Genomic DNA, 23223 nt, shown 5'->3' with positions numbered 1-23223 from the left:
GATGAGATTTCACTGGGTCATAGCAAATCCATCGATGGGATTTCACTGGGTCGTGGAAAATCCATTGATGCAATTTCACTGGGTCATAGAATATCCATCGATGGGATTTCACTGGGTCATAGAAAATCCATTGATGCTATTTCACTGGGTCATAGAAAAGCAATTGATGAGATTCCACTGGTTCATAGAAAATCCATCGATGGGATTTCACTTGGTCATAGAAAATCCATTGACGGGAGTTCAATGGTTCATAGAATATCAATTGATGGGATTTCACTGGGTCATAGAAAATTCATTGATGGTATTTCACTGGGTCATAGAAAATCCATTGATGGGATTTCACTGGGTCATGAAAAATGCATTCATGGGATTTCACTGGGTCATAAAAAATCCATCGATGGGATTCCACTGGGTCAAAGAAAATCCATTGATGGGATTTCACTGGGTCATAGAAAATCCCTTGTTGGGATTTCACTGTGTCATAGAAAATCCATCGATGGGATTTCACTGGGTCATAGACAATCCGTTGATGGGATTTCAAGGGTTCATAGAATACCCATTGATGGGATTTCACTGGGTCAGAGAAAATCCATTAATCAGATTTCACTGGGTCATAGAAAATCCATTGATGGGATTTCACTGGGTCATAGAAAATCCATTGATGGGATTTCACTGGGTCATAAAAAATCTATCGATGGGATTCCGCTGGGTCTAAGAAAATCCATTGATGGGATTTCACTGGGTAATAGAAAATCCATCGATTGGATTTCACTGGGTCATAGAAAATCCATTGATGGAATTTCACTGGGTCATAGAAAATCCACTGATGGGATTTCACTGGGTCATAGAAAATCAAAGGATGGGATTTCGCTGAGTCATAGAAAATCCATCGGTGGGATTTCACTGGGTCATAGAAAGTCCATTGATGGGATTTCACTGGGTCATAGAACATCCATTGATGGGATTTCACTGGGTCATAGCAAATCCATTGATGGGATTTCACTGGGTCACAGCAAATGCATTGATGGGATTTCACTGGTTCATAGAAAATCCGTCAATGGGATTTCACTGGGTCATAGAAAATCCATTGATGGGATTTCACTGGGTCATAGCAAATCCATTGATGGGATTTCACTGTTTCATAGAAATTCCATCGATGGGATTTCACTGGGTCATAGAAAATCCATCGATGCGATTTCACTAGGTCATAGGAAATCCATTGATGCGACTTCACTGGGTCATAGAAAATCCATCGATAGGATTTCACTGGGTCGTAGAAAATCCATTGATGCGATTTCACTGGGCCATGGAAAATCCATTGATGAGATTTCACTGGGTCATAGCAAATCCATCGATGGGATTTCACTGGGTCATAGAAAATCCATTGTTGGGATTTCAATGGTTCATAGAATATCCAGTGATGGGATTTCACTGGGTCATAGAAAATCCATTGATGGGATTTCACTGGGTCATAGAAAGTCCATTGATGGAATTTCACTGGGTCATAGAAAATCCATTGATGTGATTTCACTGGGTCATAAAAACTCAATCGATGGGATTCCACTGGGTCAAAAAAAAATCCATTGATGAGACTTCACTGGGTCATAGAAAACCCATTGATGGGATTTCACTGGTTGATAGAAAATCCATCGATGGAATTTCACTGGGTCATAGAAAATCCATTGATGAGATTTCAATGGTTCATAGAATATCCATTGATGGGATTTCACTGGGTCATAGAAAATTCATTGATGGGATTCCACTGGGTCATAGAAAATCCATTGATGGGATTTCACTGGGTCATAGAAAATCCCTTAATGAGATTTCACTGGGTCCTAAAAAATCCATCGATGGGATTCCACTGGGTCAAAGAAAATCCATTGATGGGATTTCACTGGGTCATAGAAAATCCATTGATGGGATTTCACTGGGTCATAGAAAATCCATCGATGGGATTTCACTGGGTCGTAGAAAATCGATTGATGCAATTTCACTGGGTCACAGAAAATCCATTGATGGAGTTTCACTGGGTCATAGAAAATCCGTTGATGGAATTTTAGTGGGTCATAGAAATTCCATCCATGGGACTTCACTGGGTCATAGAAAATCCATTGATGGAATTTCACTGGGTCATAGAAAATCCATTGATGAGATTTCACTGGTTCATAGAAATTCCATCGATGGGATTTCACTGGGTCGTGGAAAATCCATTGATGCAATTTCACTGGGTCGTAGAATATCCATCGATGGGATTTCACTGGGTCATAGAAAATCCATTGATGCTATTTCACTGGGTCATAGAAAAGCAATTGATGAGATTTCACTGGGTCATAGCAAATCCATCGATGGGATTTCACTGGGTCATAGAAAATCCATTGATGGATTTTCAATGGTTCATAGAATATCCATTGATGCTATTTCACTGGGTCATAGAAAAGCAATTGATGAGATTTCACTGGGTCATAGCAAATCCATCGATGGGATTTCACTGGGTCGTGGAAAATCCATTGATGCAATTTCACTGGGTCATAGAATATCCATCGATGGGATTTCACTGGGTCATAGAAAATCCATTGATGCTATTTCACTGGGTCATAGAAAAGCAATTGATGAGATTCCACTGGTTCATAGAAAATCCATCGATGGGATTTCACTTGGTCATAGAAAATCCATTGACGGGAGTTCAATGGTTCATAGAATATCAATTGATGGGATTTCACTGGGTCATAGAAAATTCATTGATGGTATTTCACTGGGTCATAGAAAATCCATTGATGGGATTTCACTGGGTCATGAAAAATGCATTCATGGGATTTCACTGGGTCATAAAAAATCCATCGATGGGATTCCACTGGGTCAAAGAAAATCCATTGATGGGATTTCACTGGGTCATAGAAAATCCCTTGTTGGGATTTCACTGTGTCATAGAAAATCCATCGATGGGATTTCACTGGGTCATAGACAATCCGTTGATGGGATTTCAAGGGTTCATAGAATACCCATTGATGGGATTTCACTGGGTCAGAGAAAATCCATTAATCAGATTTCACTGGGTCATAGAAAATCCATTGATGGGATTTCACTGGGTCATAGAAAATCCATTGATGGGATTTCACTGGGTCATAAAAAATCTATCGATGGGATTCCGCTGGGTCTAAGAAAATCCATTGATGGGATTTCACTGGGTAATAGAAAATCCATCGATTGGATTTCACTGGGTCATAGAAAATCCATTGATGGAATTTCACTGGGTCATAGAAAATCCACTGATGGGATTTCACTGGGTCATAGAAAATCAAAGGATGGGATTTCGCTGAGTCATAGAAAATCCATCGGTGGGATTTCACTGGGTCATAGAAAGTCCATTGATGGGATTTCACTGGGTCATAGAACATCCATTGATGGGATTTCACTGGGTCATAGCAAATCCATTGATGGGATTTCACTGGGTCACAGCAAATGCATTGATGGGATTTCACTGGTTCATAGAAAATCCGTCAATGGGATTTCACTGGGTCATAGAAAATCCATTGATGGGATTTCACTGGGTCATAGCAAATCCATTGATGGGATTTCACTGTTTCATAGAAATTCCATCGATGGGATTTCACTGGGTCATAGAAAATCCATCGATGCGATTTCACTAGGTCATAGGAAATCCATTGATGCGACTTCACTGGGTCATAGAAAATCCATCGATAGGATTTCACTGGGTCGTAGAAAATCCATTGATGCGATTTCACTGGGCCATGGAAAATCCATTGATGAGATTTCACTGGGTCATAGCAAATCCATCGATGGGATTTCACTGGGTCATAGAAAATCCATTGTTGGGATTTCAATGGTTCATAGAATATCCAGTGATGGGATTTCACTGGGTCATAGAAAATCCATTGATGGGATTTCACTGGGTCATAGAAAGTCCATTGATGGAATTTCACTGGGTCATAGAAAATCCATTGATGTGATTTCACTGGGTCATAAAAACTCAATCGATGGGATTCCACTGGGTCAAAAAAAAATCCATTGATGAGACTTCACTGGGTCATAGAAAACCCATTGATGGGATTTCACTGGTTGATAGAAAATCCATCGATGGAATTTCACTGGGTCATAGAAAATCCATTGATGAGATTTCAATGGTTCATAGAATATCCATTGATGGGATTTCACTGGGTCATAGAAAATTCATTGATGGGATTCCACTGGGTCATAGAAAATCCATTGATGGGATTTCACTGGGTCATAGAAAATCCCTTAATGAGATTTCACTGGGTCCTAAAAAATCCATCGATGGGATTCCACTGGGTCAAAGAAAATCCATTGATGGGATTTCACTGGGTCATAGAAAATCCATTGATGGGATTTCACTGGGTCATAGAAAATCCATCGATGGGATTTCACTGGGTCGTAGAAAATCGATTGATGCAATTTCACTGGGTCACAGAAAATCCATTGATGGAGTTTCACTGGGTCATAGAAAATCCGTTGATGGAATTTTAGTGGGTCATAGAAATTCCATCCATGGGACTTCACTGGGTCATAGAAAATCCATTGATGGAATTTCACTGGGTCATAGAAAATCCATTGATAGGATTTCACTGCATCATAGATAATCCATTGATGCGATTTCACTGGGTCATAGAAAATCCATTGATGGAGTTTCACTGGGTCATAGAAAATCCATTGATGGGATTTCACTGGGCCATAGAAAAGCCAACGATGGGATTTCACTGGGTCGTAGAAAATCCATTGATGCGATTTCACTGGGTCATAGAAAACCCGTTGATGGAATTTTACTTGGTTATAGAAAATCCATCGATGGGATTTCACTTGGTCATAGAAAATCCAATGATGGAATTTCACTGGGTAATAGAAAATTCATTGATGGGATTACACTGGGTCATAGCAAATTCATTGATGGGATTTCACTGGTTCATAGAAAATACATCGATGGGATTTCACTGGGTCATAGAAAGTCCATTGATGGGATTTCACTGGGTCATAGCAAATCCATTGAGGGGATTTCACTGGTTCATAGCAAAACCAACGATGGGATTTCACTGGGTCATAGAACATTCATTGATGGGATTTCACTGGGTCATAGCAAATTCATTGATGGGATTTCACTGGTTCATAGAAAATACATCGATGGGATTTCACTGGGTCATAGAAAGTCCAATGATGGAATTTCACTGGGTCATAGAAAACCCGTTGATGGAATTTTACTTGGTTATAGAAAATCCATCGATGGGATTTCACTGGGTCGTAGAAAATCGATTGATGCAATTTCACTGGGTCACAGAAAATCCATTGATGGAGTTTCACTGGGTCATAGAAAATCCGTTGATGGAATTTTAATGGGTCATAGAAATTCCATCCATGGGACTTCACTGGGTCATAGAAAATCCATTGATGGAATTTCACTGGGTCATAGAAAATCCATTGATAGGATTTCACTGCATCATAGATAATCCATTGATGCGATTTCACTGGGTCATAGAAAATCCATTGATGGAGTTTCACTGGGTCATAGAAAATCCATTGATGGGATTTCACTGGGCCAAAGAAAAGCCAGCGATGTGATTTCACTGGGTCGTAGAAAATCCATTGATGCGATTTCACTAGGTCATAGAAAATTCATTGATGGAGTTTCACTGTGTCATAGAAAACCCGTTGATGGAATTTTACTTGGTTATAGAAAATCCATCGATGGGATTTCACTTGGTCATAGAAAATCCAATGATGGAATTTCACTGGGTAATAGAAAATTCATTGATGGGATTTCACTGGGTCATAGCAAATTCATTGATGGGATTTCACTGGTTCATAGAAAATACATCGATGGGATTTCACTGGGTCATAGAAAGTCCATTGATGGGATTTCACTGGGTCATAGCAAATCCATTGAGGGCATTTCACTGGTTCATAGCAAAACCAACGATGGGATTTCACTGGGTCATAGAACATTCATTGATGGGATTTCACTGGGTCATAGAAAATTCATTGATGGGATTTCACTGGTTCATAGAAAATACATCGATGGGATTTCACTGGGTCATAGAAAGTCCATTGATGGGATTTCACTGGGTCATAGCAAATACATTGAGGGGATTTCACTGGTTCATAGCAAAACCAACGATGGGATTTCACTGGGTCATAGAAAATTCATTGATGGGATTTCACTGGGTCATAGCAAATTCATTGATGGAATTTCACTGGTTCATAGAAAATACATCGATGGGATTTCACTGGGTCATAGAAAGTCCATTGATGGGATTTCACTGGGTCATAGAAAATCCGTTGATGGAATTTTACTGGGTCATAGAAATTCCATCCATGGGATTTCACTGGGTCATAGAAAATCCACTGATGGAATTTCACTGGGTCATAGAAAATCATTTGATAGGATTTCACTGCATCATAGATAATCCATTGATGCAATTTCACTGGGTCATAGAAAATCCATTGATGGAGTTTCACTGGGTCATAGAAAATCCAATGATGGGATTTCACTGGGTCATAGAAAAGCCAACGATGGGATTTCACTGGGTCGTAGAAAATCCATTGATGCGATTTCACTGGGTCATAGAAAATTCATTGATGGAGTTTCACTGGGTCATAGAAAACCCGTTGATGGAATTTTACTTGCTTATAGAAAATCCATCGATGGGATTTCACTTGGTCATAGAAAATCCAATGTTGGAATTTCACTGGGTCATAGAAAATTCATTGATGGGATTTCACTGGGTCATAGCAAATTCATTGATGGGATTTCACTGGTTCATAGAAAATACATCGATAGGATTTCACTGGGTCATAGAAAATCCATTGATGGGATTTCACTGGGTCATAGCAAATCCATTGAGGGGATTTCACTGGTTCATAGCAAAACCAACGATGGGATTTCACTGGATCATAGAAAATACATCGATGGGATTTCACTGGGTCATAGAAAATACATCGATGGGATTTCACTGGGTCATAGAAAGTCCATTGATGGGATTTCACTGAGTCATAGCAAATCCATTGAGGGGATTTCACTGGTTCATAGCAAAACCAACGATGGGATTTCACTGGGTCATAGAAAATTCATTGATGGGATTTCACTGGGTCATAGCAAATTCATTGATGGAATTTCACTGGTTCATAGAAAATACATCGATGGGATTTCACTGGGTCATAGATAGTCCATTGATGGGATTTCACTGGGTCATAGAAAATCCGTTGATGGAATTTTAACGGGTCATAGAAATTCCATCCATGGGATTTCACTGGGTCATAGAAAATCCACTGATGGAATTTCACTGGGTCATAGAAAATCCATTGATAGGATTTCACTGCATCATAGATAATCCATTGATGCGATTTCACTGGGTCATAGAAATTCCATTGATGGAGTTTCACTGGGTCATAGAAAATCCAATGATGGGATTTCCCTGGGTCATAGAAAAGCCAACGATGGGATTTCACTGGGTCCTAGAAAATCCATTGATGCGATTTCACTGGGTCATAGAAAATTCATCGATGGAGTTTCACTGGGTCATAGAAAACCCGTTGATGGAATTTTACTTGGTTATAGAAAATCCATCGATGGGATTTCACTTGGTCATAGAAAATCCAATGATGGAATTTCACTGGGTCATAGAAATTTCATTGATGGGATTTCACTGGGTCATAGCAAATTCATTGATGGGATTTCACTGGTTCATAGAAAACACATCGATGGGATTTCACTGGGTCATAGAAAGTCCATTGATGGGATTTCACTGGGTCATAGCAAATCCATTGAGGGGATTTCACTGGTTCATAGCAAAACCAACGATGGGATTTCACTGGGTCATAGAAAATTCATTGATGGGATTTCACTGGGTCATAGCAAATTCATTGATGGAAATTCACTGGTTCATAGAAAATACATCGATGGGATTTCACTGGGTCATAGAAAGTCCATTGATGGGATTTCACTGGGTCATAGAAAATCCGTTGATGGAATTTTACTGGGTCATAGAAATTCCATCCATGGGATTTCACTGGGTCATAGAAAATCCACTGATGGAATTTCACTGGGTCATAGAAAATCCATTGATAGGATTTCACTGCATCATAGATAATCCATTGATGCGATTTCACTGGGTCATAGAAAATCCATTGATGGAGTTTCACTGGGTCATAGAAAATCCAATGGTGGGATTTCACTGGGTCATAGAAAAGCCAACGATGGGATTTCACTGGGTCATAGAAAATCCATTGATGGAATTTTACTGCGTCATAGAAAATCAAATGATGGGATTTCACTGGGTCATAGAAAATCCATCGATGGTATTTCACTGGGTCGTAGAAAATCCATTGATGCAATTTCACTGGGTCATAGAAAATTCATTGATGGAGTTTGCTGGGTCATAGAAAACCCGTTGATGGAATTTTACTTGGTCATAGAAAATCCATCGATGGGATTTCACTTGGTCATAGAAAATCTATTGATGGAATTTCACTGGGTCATAGAAAATTCATTGATGGGATTTCACTGGGTCATAGCAAATTCATTGATGGGATTTCACTGGTTCATAGAAAATACATCGATGAGATTTCACTGGGTCATAGAAAATCCATTGATGGAGTTTGCTGGGTCATAGAAAACCCGTTGATGGAATTTTACTTGGTCATAGAAAATCCATCGATGGGATTTCACTTGGTCATAGAAAATCTATTGATGGAATTTCACTGGGTCATAGAAAATTCATTGATGGGATTTCACTGGGTCATAGCAAATTCATTGATGGGATTTCACTGGTTCATAGAAAACACATCGATGGGATTTCACTGGGTCATAGAAAGTCCATTGATGGGATTTCACTGGGTCATAGCAAATCCATTGAGGGGATTTCACTGGTTCATAGCAAAACCAACGATGGGATTTCACTGGGTCATAGAAAATTCATTGATGGGATTTCACTGGGTCATAGCAAATTCATTGATGGAAATTCACTGGTTCATAGAAAATACATCGATGGGATTTCACTGGGTCATAGAAAGTCCATTGATGGGATTTCACTGGGTCATAGAAAATCCGTTGATGGAATTTTACTGGGTCATAGAAATTCCATCCATGGGATTTCACTGGGTCATAGAAAATCCACTGATGGAATTTCACTGGGTCATAGAAAATCCATTGATAGGATTTCACTGCATCATAGATAATCCATTGATGCGATTTCACTGGGTCATAGAAAATCCATTGATGGAGTTTCACTGGGTCATAGAAAATCCAATGGTGGGATTTCACTGGGTCATAGAAAAGCCAACGATGGGATTTCACTGGGTCATAGAAAATCCATTGATGGAATTTTACTGCGTCATAGAAAATCAAATGATGGGATTTCACTGGGTCATAGAAAATCCATCGATGGTATTTCACTGGGTCGTAGAAAATCCATTGATGCAATTTCACTGGGTCATAGAAAATTCATTGATGGAGTTTGCTGGGTCATAGAAAACCCGTTGATGGAATTTTACTTGGTCATAGAAAATCCATCGATGGGATTTCACTTGGTCATAGAAAATCTATTGATGGAATTTCACTGGGTCATAGAAAATTCATTGATGGGATTTCACTGGGTCATAGCAAATTCATTGATGGGATTTCACTGGTTCATAGAAAATACATCGATGAGATTTCACTGGGTCATAGAAAATCCATTGATGGAGTTTCACTGCGTCATAGAAAATCCATTGATGGGATTTCACTGGTTCATAGAAAAGCCAACGATGGGATTTCACTGGGTCATAGCAAATCCATTGATGGAATTTCCCTGGGCCATAGAAAATCCATTGATGGGATTTCACTGGGTCATAGAAAATTCATTGATTGGATTTCACTGGGTCATAGAAAATCCATCGATGGGATTTCACTGGGTCGTAGAAAATCCATTGATGCGATTTCACTGGGTCATAGAAAATTCATTGATGGCGTTTCACTGGGTCAGAGAAAACCCGTTGATGGAATTTTACTTGGTCATAGAAAATCCATCGTTGGGATTTTACTTGGTCATAGAAAATCCATTGATGGAATTTCACTTGGTCATAGAAAATTCATTGATGGGGTTTCACTGGGTCATAGCAAATTCATTGATGGGATTTCACTGGTTCATAGAAAATACATCGATGGGACTTCACTGGGTCATAGCAAATTCAATGATGGGATTTCACTGGTTCAAAGAAAATCCATCGATGTGATTTCACTGGGTCATAGAAAATCCATTGATAGGATTTCACTGCATCATAGGTAATCCATCGATGGGATTTCACTTGGTCATAGAAAATCCATTGATGGAATTTCACTGGGTCATAGAAAATTCATTGATGGGAATTCACTGGGTCATAGCAAATTCATTGATGGGATTTCACTGGTTCATAGAAAATACATCGATGGGATTTCACTGGGTCATTGAAAGTCCATTGATGGGATTTCACTGGGTCATAGAAAATCCGTTGATGGAATTTTACTGGGTCATAGAAATTCCATCCATGGGATTTCACTGGGTCATAGAAAATCCATTGATGGAATTTCACTGGGTCATAGAAAATCAATTGATGGGATTTCACTGGGTCATAGAAAATTCATCGATGGTATTTCACTGGGTCGTAGAAAATCCATTGATGCAATTTCACTGGGTCATAGAAATTTCATTGATGGAGTTTGCTGGGTCATAGAAAACCCGTTGATGGAATTTTACTTGGTCATAGAAAACCCATCGATGGGATTTCACTTGGTCATAGAAAATCCATTGATGGAATTTCACTGGGTCATAGAAAATTCATTGATGGGATTTCACTGGGTCATAGCAAATTCATTGATGGGATTTCACTGGTTCATAGAAAATACATTGATGAGATTTCACTGGGTCATAGAAAATCCATTGATAGGATTTCACTGCATCATAGATAATCCATTGATGCGATTTCACTGGGTCATAGAAAATCCATTGATGGAGTTTCACTGGGTCATAGAAAATCCATTGATGGGATTTCACTGGTTCATAGAAAAGCCAACGATGGGATTTCACTGGGTCATAGCAAATCCATTGATGGAATTTCCCTGGGCCATAGAAAATCCATTGATGGGATTTCACTGGGTCATAGAAAATTCATTGATGGGATTTCACTGGGTCATAGAAAATCCATCGATGGGATTTCACTGGGTCGTAGAAAATCCATTGATGCAATTTCACTGGGTCATAGAAAATTCATTGATGGAGTTTCACTGGGTCAGAGAAAACCCGTTGATGGAATTTTACTTGGTCATAGAAAATCCATCGGTGGGATTTCACTTGGTCATAGAAAATCCATTGATGGAATTTCACTTGGTCATAGAAAATTCATTGATGGGGTTTCACTGGGTCATAGCAAATTCATTGATGGGATTTCACTGTTTCATAGAAAATACATCGATGGGACTTCACTGGGTCATAGAAAATCCATTGATAGGATTTCACTGCATCATAGATAATCCATCGATGGGATTTCACTTGGTCATAGAAAATCCATTGATGGAATTTCACTGGGTCATAGAAAATTCATTGATGGGATTTCACTGGGTCATAGCAAATTCATTGATGGGATTTCACTGGTTCATAGAAAATACATCGATGGGATTTCACTGGGTCATTGAAAGTCCATTGATGGGATTTCACTGGGTCATAGAAAATCCGTTGATGGAATTTTACTGGGTCATAGAAATTCCATCCATGGGATTTCACTGGGTCATAGAAAATCCATTGATGGAATTTCACTGGGTCATAGAAAATCCATCGATGGGATTTCACTGGGTCGTAGAAAATCCATTGATGCGATTTCACTGGGTCATAGAAAATTCATTGATTGAGTTTCACTGGGTCAGAGAAAACCCGTTGATGGAATTTTACTTGGTCATAGAAAATCCATCGGTGGGATTTCACTTGGTCATAGAAAATCCATTGATGGAATTTCACTTGGTCATAGAAAATTCATTGATGGGGTTTCACTGGGTCATAGCAAATTCATTGATGGGATTTCACTGGTTCATAGAAAATACATCGATGGGACTTCACTGGGTCATAGAAAGTCCATTGATAGGATTTCACTGCATCATAGATAATCCATCGATGGGATTTCACTTGGTCATAGAAAATCCATTGATGGAATTTCACTGCGTCATAGAAAATTCATTGATGGGATTTCACTGGGTCATAGCAAATTCATTGATGGGATTTCACTGGGTCATTGAAAGTCCATTGATGGGATTTCACTGGGTCATAGAAAATCCGTTGATGGAATTTTACTGGGTCATAGAAATTCCATCCATGGGATTTCACTGGGTCATAGAAAATCCATTGATGGAATTTCACTGGGTCATAGAAAATCCATTGATAGGAATTCACTGCATCATAGATAATCCATTGATGCGATTTGACTGGGTCATAGAAAAGCCGTTGATGGAGTTTCACTGGGTCATAGAAAATCGATTGATGGGATTTCACTGGGTCATAGAAAATCCATTGATGGAAATTCACTGGGTCATAGAAAATCCATTGATGGGATTTCACTGGGTCATAGAAAATCCATTGATAGGAATTCACTGCATCATAGATAATCCATTGATGCGATTTCACTGGGTCATAGAAAAGCCGTTGATGGAGTTTCACTGGGTCATAGAAAATCCATTGATGGGATTTCACTGGGTCATAGAAAATCCATTGATGGGATTTCACTGGGTCATAGAAAATTCATTGATGGGATTTCACTGGGTCATAGAAAATCCATCGATGGAATTTCACTGGGTCGTAGAAAATCCATTGATGCGATTTTAATGGGTCATAGAAAATTCATTGATGGAGTTTCACTGGGTCATAGAAAACCCGTTGATGGAATTTTACTTGGTCATAGAAAATCCATCGATGGGATTTCACTTGGTCATAGAAAATCCATTGATGGAATTTCACTGGGTCATAGAAAATTCATTGATGGGATTTCACTGGGTCATAGCAAATTCATTGATGGGATTTCACTGGTTCATAGAAAATACATCGATGGGATTTCACTGGGTCGTAGAAAATCGATTGATGCGATTTCACTGGGCCATAGAAAGTCCATTGATGGGATTTCACTGGGTCATAGCAAATCCATTGATGGGATTTCACTGGGTCATAGAAAAATCCATTGATGCGATTTCACTGGGTCATAGAAAATCCATCGATGGGATTTCACTGGGTCATAGAAAATCCGTTGATGCGATTTCACTGGGTCATAGAAAATCCATTGATGAGATTTCACTGGGTCATAGCAAAACCATCGATGGGATTTCACTGGGTCATAGAAAATCCAATGATGGGATTTCAATGGTTCATAGAATATCCAGTGATGGGATTTCACTGGGTCATAGAAAATCCATTGATGGGATTTCACTGGGTCATAGAAAGTCCATTGATGGAATTTCACTGGACATAGAAAATCCATTGATGGGATTTCACTGGGTCATAAAAACTCTATCGATGGGATTCCACTGGGTCAAAGAAAATCCATTGATGGGATTTCACTGGGTCATAGAAAACCCATTGATGGGATTTCACTGGTTCATAGAAAATCCATCGATGGGATTTCGCTGGGTCATAGAAAATCCATTGATGGGATTTCAATGGTTCATAGAATATCCATTGATGGGATTTCAGTGGGTCATAGAAAATCCATTGATGGGATTTCACTGGGTCATAGAAAATCCATTGATGGGATTTCACTGGGTCATAGAAAATCCATTGATGGAGTTTCACTGGGTCATAGAAAATCCATTGATGGGATTTCACTGGGTCATAGAAAGTCCATCGATGGAATTTCACTGGGTCGTAGAAAATCCATTGATGCGATTTCACTGAGTCATAGAAAATCCATTGATGGAGTTTCACTGGGTCATAGAAAATCCATTGATGGGATTTCACTGGGTCATAGAAAATCCATTGATGGGATTTCACTGGGTCATAGAAAATCCATTGATGGGATTTCACTGGGTCATAGAAAATCCATTGATGGGATTTCACTGGGTCATAGAAAATCCATTGATGGGATTTCACTGGGTCATAGAAAGTCCATCGATGGGATTTCACTGGGTCGTAGAAAATCCATTGATGCAATTTCACTGGGTCATAAAAACTCTATCGATGGGATTCCACTGGGTCAAAGAAAATCCATTGATGGGATTTCACTGGGTCATAGAAAACCCATTGATGGGATTTCACTGGTTCATTGAAAATCCATCGATGGGATTTCGCTGGGTCATAGAAAATCCATTGATGGGATTTCAATGGTTCATAGAATATCAATTGATGGGATTTCAGTGGGTCATAGAAAATCCGTTGATGGGATTTCACTGGGTCATAGAAAATCCATTGATGGGATTTCACTGGGTCATAGAAAATCCATTGATGGTGTTTCACTGGGTCATAGAAAATCCATTGATGGGATTTCACTGGGTCATAGAAAGTCCATCGATGGAATTTCACTGGGTCGTAGAAAATCGATTGATGCGATTTCACTGGGTCATAGAAAATCGATTGATGGAGTTTCACTGGGTCATAGAAAATCCATTGATGGGATTTCACTGGGTCATAGAAAATCCGTTGATGGGATTTCACTGGGTCATAGAAAATCCATTGATGGGATTTCACTGGGTCATAGAAAATCCATTGATGGGATTTCACTGGGTCATACAAAATCCATTCATGAGATTTCACTGGGTCATAGAAAGTCAATCGATGGGATTTCACTGGGTCGTAGAAAATCCATTGATGGAGTTTCACTGGGTCATAGAAAATCCATTGATGGGATTTCACTGGGTCATAGAAAATCCATTGATGGAATTTCACAGGGTTATAGAAAATCCATTGATGGATTTCACTGGGTCATAGCAAATCCATTGATGGGATTTCACTGGGTCATAGAAAATCCATTCGTGGGATTTCACTGGGTCATAGAAAATACATCGATTAGATTTCACTGGGTCATAGAAAATCCATTGATGGGATTTCACTGGGTCATAGAAAGTCCATCGATGGGATTTCACTGGGTCGTAGAAAATCCATTGATGCGATTTCACTGGGTCATAGAAAATCCATTGATGGAGTTTCACTGGGTCATAGAAAATCCATTGATGGGATTTCACTGGGTCATAGAAAGTCCATCGATGGGATTTCACTGGGTCGTAGAAAATCAATTGATGGGATTTCACTGGGTCATAAAAAATCCAACGATGGGATTTCACTGGGTCATAGAAAATCCATTGATGGAATTTCACAGGGTTATAGAAAATCCATTGATGGATTTTACTGAGTCATAGCAAATCCATTGATGGGATTTCACTGGGTCATAGAAAATCCATTCGTGGGATTTCACTGGGTCATAAAAAATACATCGATTGGATTTCACTGGGTCGTAGAAAATCCATTGATGCTATTTCAATGGGTCCTAGAAAATCCATTGATGGGATTTCACTGGGTCATAGAAAGTCCATCGATGGAATTTCACTGGGTCGTAGAAAATCCATTGATGCGATTTCACTGGGTCATAGAAAATCCATTGATGGAGTTTCACTGGGTCATAGAAAATCCATTGATGGGATTTTACTGGGTCATAGAAAATCCATTGATGGGATTTCACTGGGTCATAGAAAATCCATTGATGGGATTTCACTGGGTCATAGAAAATCCATCGATGGGATTTCACTGGGTCATAGAAAATCCATTGATGGGATTTCACTGGGTCATAGAAAGTCCATCGATGGGATTTCACTGGGTCGTAGAAAATCCATTGATGCGATTTCACTGGGTCATAGAAAATCCATTGATGGAGTTTCACTGGGTCATAGAAAATCCATTGATGGGATTTCACTGGGTCATAGAAAATCCATTGATGGGATTTCACTGGGCCATAGAAAGTCCATCGATGGGATTTCACTGGGTCGTAGAAAATCCATTGATGGGATTTCACTGGGTCATAAAAAATCCAACGATGGGATTTCACTGGGTCATAGAAAATCCATTGATGGAATTTCACAGGGTTATAGAAAATCCATTGATGGATTTCACTGGGTCATAGCAAATCCATTGATGGGATTTCACTGGGTCATAGAAAATCCATTCGTGGGATTTCACTGGGTCATAGAAAATACATCGATTGGATTTCACTGGGTCGTAGAAAATCCATTGATGCTATTTCAATGGGTCCTAGAAAATCCATTGATGGGATTTCACTGGGTCATAGAAAGTCCATCGATGGAATTTCACTGGGTCGTAGAAAATCCATTGATGCGATTTCACTGGGTCATAGAAAATCCATTGATGGAGTTTCACTGGGTCATAGAAAATCCATTGATGGGATTTTACTGGGTCATAGAAAATCCATTGATGGGATTTCACTGGGTCATAGAAAATCCATTGATGGGATTTCACTGGGTCATAGAAAATCCATCGATGGGATTTCACTGGGTCATAGAAAATCCATTGATGGGATTTCACTGGGTCATAGAAAGTCCATCGATGGGATTTCACTGGGTCGTAGAAAATCCATTGATGCGATTTCACTGGGTCATAGAAAATCCATTGATGGAGTTTCACTGGGTCATAGAAAATCCATTGATGGGATTTCACTGGGTCATAGAAAATCCATTGATGGGATTTCACTGGGCCATAGAAAGTCCATCGATGGGATTTCACTGGGTCGTAGAAAATCCATTGATGGGATTTCACTGGGTCATAAAAAATCCAACGATGGGATTTCACTGGGTCATAGAAAATCCATTGATGGAATTTCACAGGGTTATAGAAAATCCATTGATGGATTTCACTGGGTCATAGCAAATCCATTGATGGGATTTCACTGGGTCATAGAAAATCCATTCGTGGGATTTCACTGGGTCATAGAAAATACATCGATTGGATTTCACTGGGTCGTAGAAAATCCATTGATGCTATTTCAATGGGTCCTAGAAAATCCATTGATGGAGTTTCACTGGGTCAAAAAAAATCCGTTGATGGAATTCTACTGGGTCATAGAAAATCCATCGATGGGATTTCACTGGGTCATAGAAAAACATTTGATGGAATTTCACTGGGTCATAGAAAAGTCAATGATGGGATTTCACTGGGTCATTGCAAATTCATTGATGGGATTTCACTGGTCCATAGAGAATCCATCGATGGGATTTCACTGGGTCATAGAAAATCCATTGATGGGATTTCACTGGGTCATAGCAAATCGGATGGTGGGATTTCACTGGTTCATAGAAAATCCATCGATGGGATTTCACTGGGTCGTAGAAAGTCCAGTGATGCGATTTCACTGGGTCATAGAAAAATCCATTGATGGAGTTTCAATGTTTCATAGAAAATCTATCGATGGGATTTCACTGGGTCATAGAAAATCCATTGATGCGATTTCAATGGGACATAGAAAATCCATCGATGGGATTTCACTGGGTCTTAAAAAATTTATCGATGGGATTTCACTGGGTCATAGAAAATCCATTGATGGGATTTCACTGGGCCATAGAAAGTCCATCGATGGGATTTCACTGGGTCGTAGAAAATCCATTGATGGGATTTCACTGGGTCATAAAAAATCCAACGATGGGATTTCACTGGGTCATAGAAAATCCATTGATGGAATTTCACAGGGTTATAGAAAATCCATTGATGGATTTCACTGGGTCATAGCAAATCCATTGATGGGATTTCACTGGGTCATAGAAAATCCATTCGTGGGATTTCACTGGGTCATAGAAAATACATCGATTGGATTTCACTGGGTCGTAGAAAATCCATTGATGCTATTTCAATGGGTCCTAGAAAATCCATTGATGGAGTTTCACTGGGTCAAAAAAAATCCGTTGATGGAATTCTACTGGGTCATAGAAAATCCATCGATGGGATTTCACTGGGTCATAGAAAAACATTTGATGGAATTTCACTGGGTCATAGAAAAGTCAATGATGGGATTTCACTGGGTCATTGCAAATTCATTGATGGGATTTCACTGGTCCATAGAGAATCCATCGACGGGATTTCACTGGGTCATAGAAAATCCATTGATGGGATTTCACTGGGTCATAGCAAATCGGATGGTGGGATTTCACTGGTTCATAGAAAATCCATCGATGGGATTTCACTGGGTCGTAGAAAGTCCAGTGATGCGATTTCACTGGGTCATAGAAAAATCCATTGATGGAGTTTCAATGTTTCATAGAAAATCTATCGATGGGATTTCACTGGGTCATAGAAAATCCATTGATGCGATTTCAATGGGACATAGAAAATCCATCGATGGGATTTCACTGGGTCTTAAAAAATTTATCGATGGGATTCCACTGGGTCAAAGAAAATCCATTGATGGGATTTCAATGGGTCATAGAAAATCCACTGATGGGATTTCACTGGGTCATAGAAAATCCATTGAAGGAGTTTCACTGGGTCATAGAAAACCCATTGATGGCATTTCACTGGGTCATAGAAAATCCAACGATAGGATTTCACTGGATCATAGAAAATCCATTGATGGAATTTCACTGGGTCATAGAAAATCCATTCATGAGATTTCACTGGGTCATAGCAAATCCATTGATGGGATTTCACTATGTCATTGAAAACCCATTGATGGGATTTCACTGGGTCATAGAAAATCCATCGATGGGATTTCACTGGGTCGTAGAAAATCGATTGATGCGATTTCACTGGGCCATAGAAAATCCGTTGATGGGATTTCACTGTGTCATAGAAAATCCATTGATGGGATTTCTCTGGCTCATAGAAAATCCATCGATGGGATTTAACTGGGTCATAGAAAATCCATTGATGGGATTTCACTGGGTCATAGCAAATCCATTGATGGGATTTCACTGTGTCATAGAAAATCCATTGATGGGATTTCACTGGTTCATAGAAAATCCATCGATGGGATTTCACTGGGTCGTAGAAAATCCATTGATGCGATTTCACTGGGTCATAGAAAATCCATTGATGGAGTTTCACTGGGTCATAGCAAATCCATCGATGGGATTTCACTGGGTCATAGAAAATCCATCGAAGGGATTTCACTGGGTCATAGAAAATCCATTGATGGAATTTCACTGGGTCATAGAAAATCCATTGATGAGATTTCACTGGGTCATAGCAAATCCATTGATGGGATTTCACTGTGTCATAGAAAATCCATTGATGGGATTTCACTGGCTCATAGAAAATCCATCGATGGGATTTAACTGGGTCATAGAAAATCCATTGATGGGATTTCACTGGGTCATAGCAAATCCATTGATGGGATTTCACTGTGTCATAGAAAATCCATTGATGGGATTTCACTGGTTCATAGAAAATCCATCGATGGGATTTCACTGGTTCGTAGAAAATCCATTGATGCGATTTCACTGGGTCATAGAAAATCCATTGATGGAGTTTCACTGGGTCATAGAAAATCCATTGATGGGATTTCTCTGGGTCATAGAAAATCCATTGATGGGATTTCACTGGGTCATAGAAAGTCCATCGATGGGATTTCACTGGCTCGTAGAAAATCCATTGATGGGATTTCACTGGGTCATAAAAAATCCAACGATGGGATTTCACTGGGTCATAGAAAATCCATTGATGGAATTTCACAGGGTTATAGAAAATCCATTGATGGATTTCACTGGGTCATAGCAAATCCATTGATGGGATTTCACTGGGTCATAGAAAATCCATTCGTGGGATTTCACTGGGTCATAGAAAATACATCGATTGGATTTCACTGGGTCGTAGAAAATCCATTGATGCTATTTCAATGGGTCCTAGAAAATCCATTGATGGGATTTCACTGGGTCATAGAAAATCAATCGATGGGATTTCACTGGGTCATAGAAAATCCATTGATGGGATTTCACTGGGTCATAGAAAGTCCATCAATGGGATTTCACTGGGTCGTAGAAAATCCATTGATGGAGTTTCACTGGGTCATAGAAAATCCATTGATGGGATTTCACTGGGTCATAAAAAATCCAACGATGGGATTTCACTGGGTCATAGAAAATCCATTGATGGAATTTCACAGGGTTATAGAAAATCCATTGATGGATTTCACTGGGTCATAGCAAATCCATTGATGGGATTTCACTGGGTCATAGAAAATCCATTCGTGGGATTTCACTGGGTCATAGAAAATACATCGATTGGATTTCACTGGGTCATAGAAAATCCATTGATGGGATTTCACTGGGTCATAGAAAGTCCATCGATGGGATTTCACTGGGTCGTAGAAAATCCATTGATGCAATTTCACTGGGTCATAGAAAATCCATTGAGGGAGTTTCACTGGGTCATAGAAAATCCATTGATGGGATTTCACTGGGTCATAGAAAATCCATTGATGGGATTTCACTGGGTCATAGAAAGTCCATCGATGGGATTTCACTGGGTCGTAGAAAATCCATTGATGGGATTTCACTGGGTCATAAAAAATCCAACGATGGGATTTCACTGGGTCATAGAAAATCCATTGATGGAATTTCACAGGGTTATAGAAAATCCATTGATGGATTTCACTGGGTCATAGCAAATCCATTGATGGGATTTCACTGGGTCATAGAAAATCCATTCGTGGGATTTCACTGGGTCATAGAAAATATATCGATTGGATTTCACTGGGTCGTAGAAAATCCATTGATGCTATTTCAATGGGTCCTAGAAAATCCATTGATGGAGTTTCACTGGGTCATAAAAAATCCGTTGATGGAATTCTACTGGGTCATAGAAAATCCATCGATGGGATTTCACTGGGTCATAGAAAATCCATTGATGGAATTTCACTAGGTCATAGAAAAGTCATTGATGGGATTTCACTGGGTCATTGCAAATTCATTGATGGGATTTCACTGGTCCATAGAAAATCCATCGATGGGATTTCACTGGGTCATAGAAAATCCATTGATGGGATTTCACTGGGTCATAGCAAATCGGATGATGGGATTTCACTGGTTCATAGAAAATCCATCGACGGGATTTCACTGGGTCGTAGAAAGTCCAGTGATGCGATTTCACTGGGTCATAGAAAAATCCATTGATGGAGTTTCAATGTTTCATAGGAAATCCATCGATGGGATTTCACTGGGTCATAGAAAATCCATTGATGCGATTTCAATGGGACAGAGAAAATCCATCGATGGGATTTCACTGGGTCCTAAAAAATTTATCGATGGGATTCCACTGGGTCAAAGAAAATCCATTGATGGGATTTCAATGGGTCATAGAAAATCCATTGATGCGATTTCACTGGGTCATAGAAAATCCATTGATGGAGTTTCACTGGGTCATAGAAAATCCATTGATGGGATTTCACTGGGTCATAGAAAATCCATTGATGGGATTTCACTGGGTCATAGAAAATCCATCGATGGGATTTCACTGGGTCTTAGAAAATCCATTGATGCGATTTCACTGGGTCATAGAAAATCCATTGATGGAGTTTCACTGGGTCATAGAAAATCCATTAATGGGATTTCACTGGGTCTTAGAAAATCCATTGATGGGATTTCACTGGGTCATAGAAAGTCCATCGATGGGATTTCACTGGGTCGTAGAAAATCCATTGATGGGATTTCACTGGGTCATAAAAAATCCAACGATGGGATTTCACTGGGTCATAGAAAATCCATTGATGGAATTTCACAGGGTTATAGAAAATCCATTGATGGATTTCACTGGGTCATAGCAAATCCATTGATGGGATTTCACTGGGTCATAGAAAATCCATTCGTGGGATTTCACTGGGTCATAGAAAATACATCGATTGGATTTCACTGGGTCGTAGAAAATCCATTGATGCTATTTCAATGGGTCCTAGAAAATCCATTGATGGAGTTTCACTGGGTCATAAAAAATCCGTTGATGGGATTCTACTGGGTCATAGAAAATCCATCGATGGGATTTCACTGGGTCATAGAAAATCCATTGATGGAATTTCACTGGGTCATAGAAAAGTCATTGATGGGATTTCACTGGGTCATTGCAAATTCATTGATGGGATTTCACTGGTCCATAGAAAATCCATCGATGGGATTTCACTGGGTCATAGAAAATCCATTGATGGGATTTCACTGGGTCATAGCAAATCGGATGATGGGATTTCACTGGTTCATAGAAAATCCATCGACGGGATTTCACTGGGTCGTAGAAAGTCCAGTGATGCGATTTCACTGGGTCATAGAAAAATCCATTGATGGAGTTTCAATGTTTCATAGAAAATCCATCGATGGGATTTCACTGGGTCATAGAAAATCCATTGATGCGATTTCAATGGGACATAGAAAATCCATCGATGGGATTTCACTGGGTCTTAAAAAATTTATCGATGGGATTCCACTGGGTCAAAGAAAATCCATTGATGTGATTTCAATGGGTCATAGAAAATCCATTGATGGGATTTCACTGGGTCATAGAAAATCCATTGAAGGAGTTTCACTGTGTCATAGAAAACCCATTGATGGCATTTCACTGGGTCATAGAAAATCCAACGATAGCATTTCACTGGATCATAGAAAATCCATTGATGGAATTTCACTGGGTCATAGAAAATCCATTCATGAGATTTCAGTGGGTCATAGCAAATCCATTGATGGGATTTCACTATGTCATAGAAAACCCATTGATGGGATTTCACTGGGTCATAGAAAATCCATCGATGGGATTTCACTGGGTCGTAGAAAATCGATTGATGCGATTTCACTGGGCCATAGAAAATCCGTTGATGGGATTTCACTGGGTCATAGAAAATCCATCGATGGGATTTCACTGGGTCATAGAAAATCCATTGATGGAATTTCACTGGGTCATAGAAAATCCATTGATGAGATTTCACTGGGTCATAGCAAATTCATTGATGAAATTTCACTGGTTCATAGCAAATCCATCGATGGGATTTCACTGGGTCATAGAAAATCCATCGAAGGGATTTCACTGGGTCATAGAAAATCCATTGATGGAATTTCACTGGGTCATAGAAAATCCATTGATGAGATTTCAGTGGGTCATAGCAAATCCATTGATGGGATTTCACTGTGTCATAGAAAATCCATTGATGGGATTTCAATGGCTCATAGAAAATCCATCGATGGGATTTAACTGGGTCATAGAAAATCCATTGATGGGATTTCACTGGGTCATAGCAAATCGG

Source organism: Convolutriloba macropyga, chromosome 4 (assembly GCF_964194025.1).
Source record: "Convolutriloba macropyga chromosome 4, txConMacr16.3, whole genome shotgun sequence".
In the NCBI taxonomy this organism is placed as follows: domain Eukaryota; kingdom Metazoa; phylum Xenacoelomorpha; order Acoela; family Convolutidae; genus Convolutriloba; species Convolutriloba macropyga.
This window is presented reverse-complemented; position numbering follows the sequence as displayed.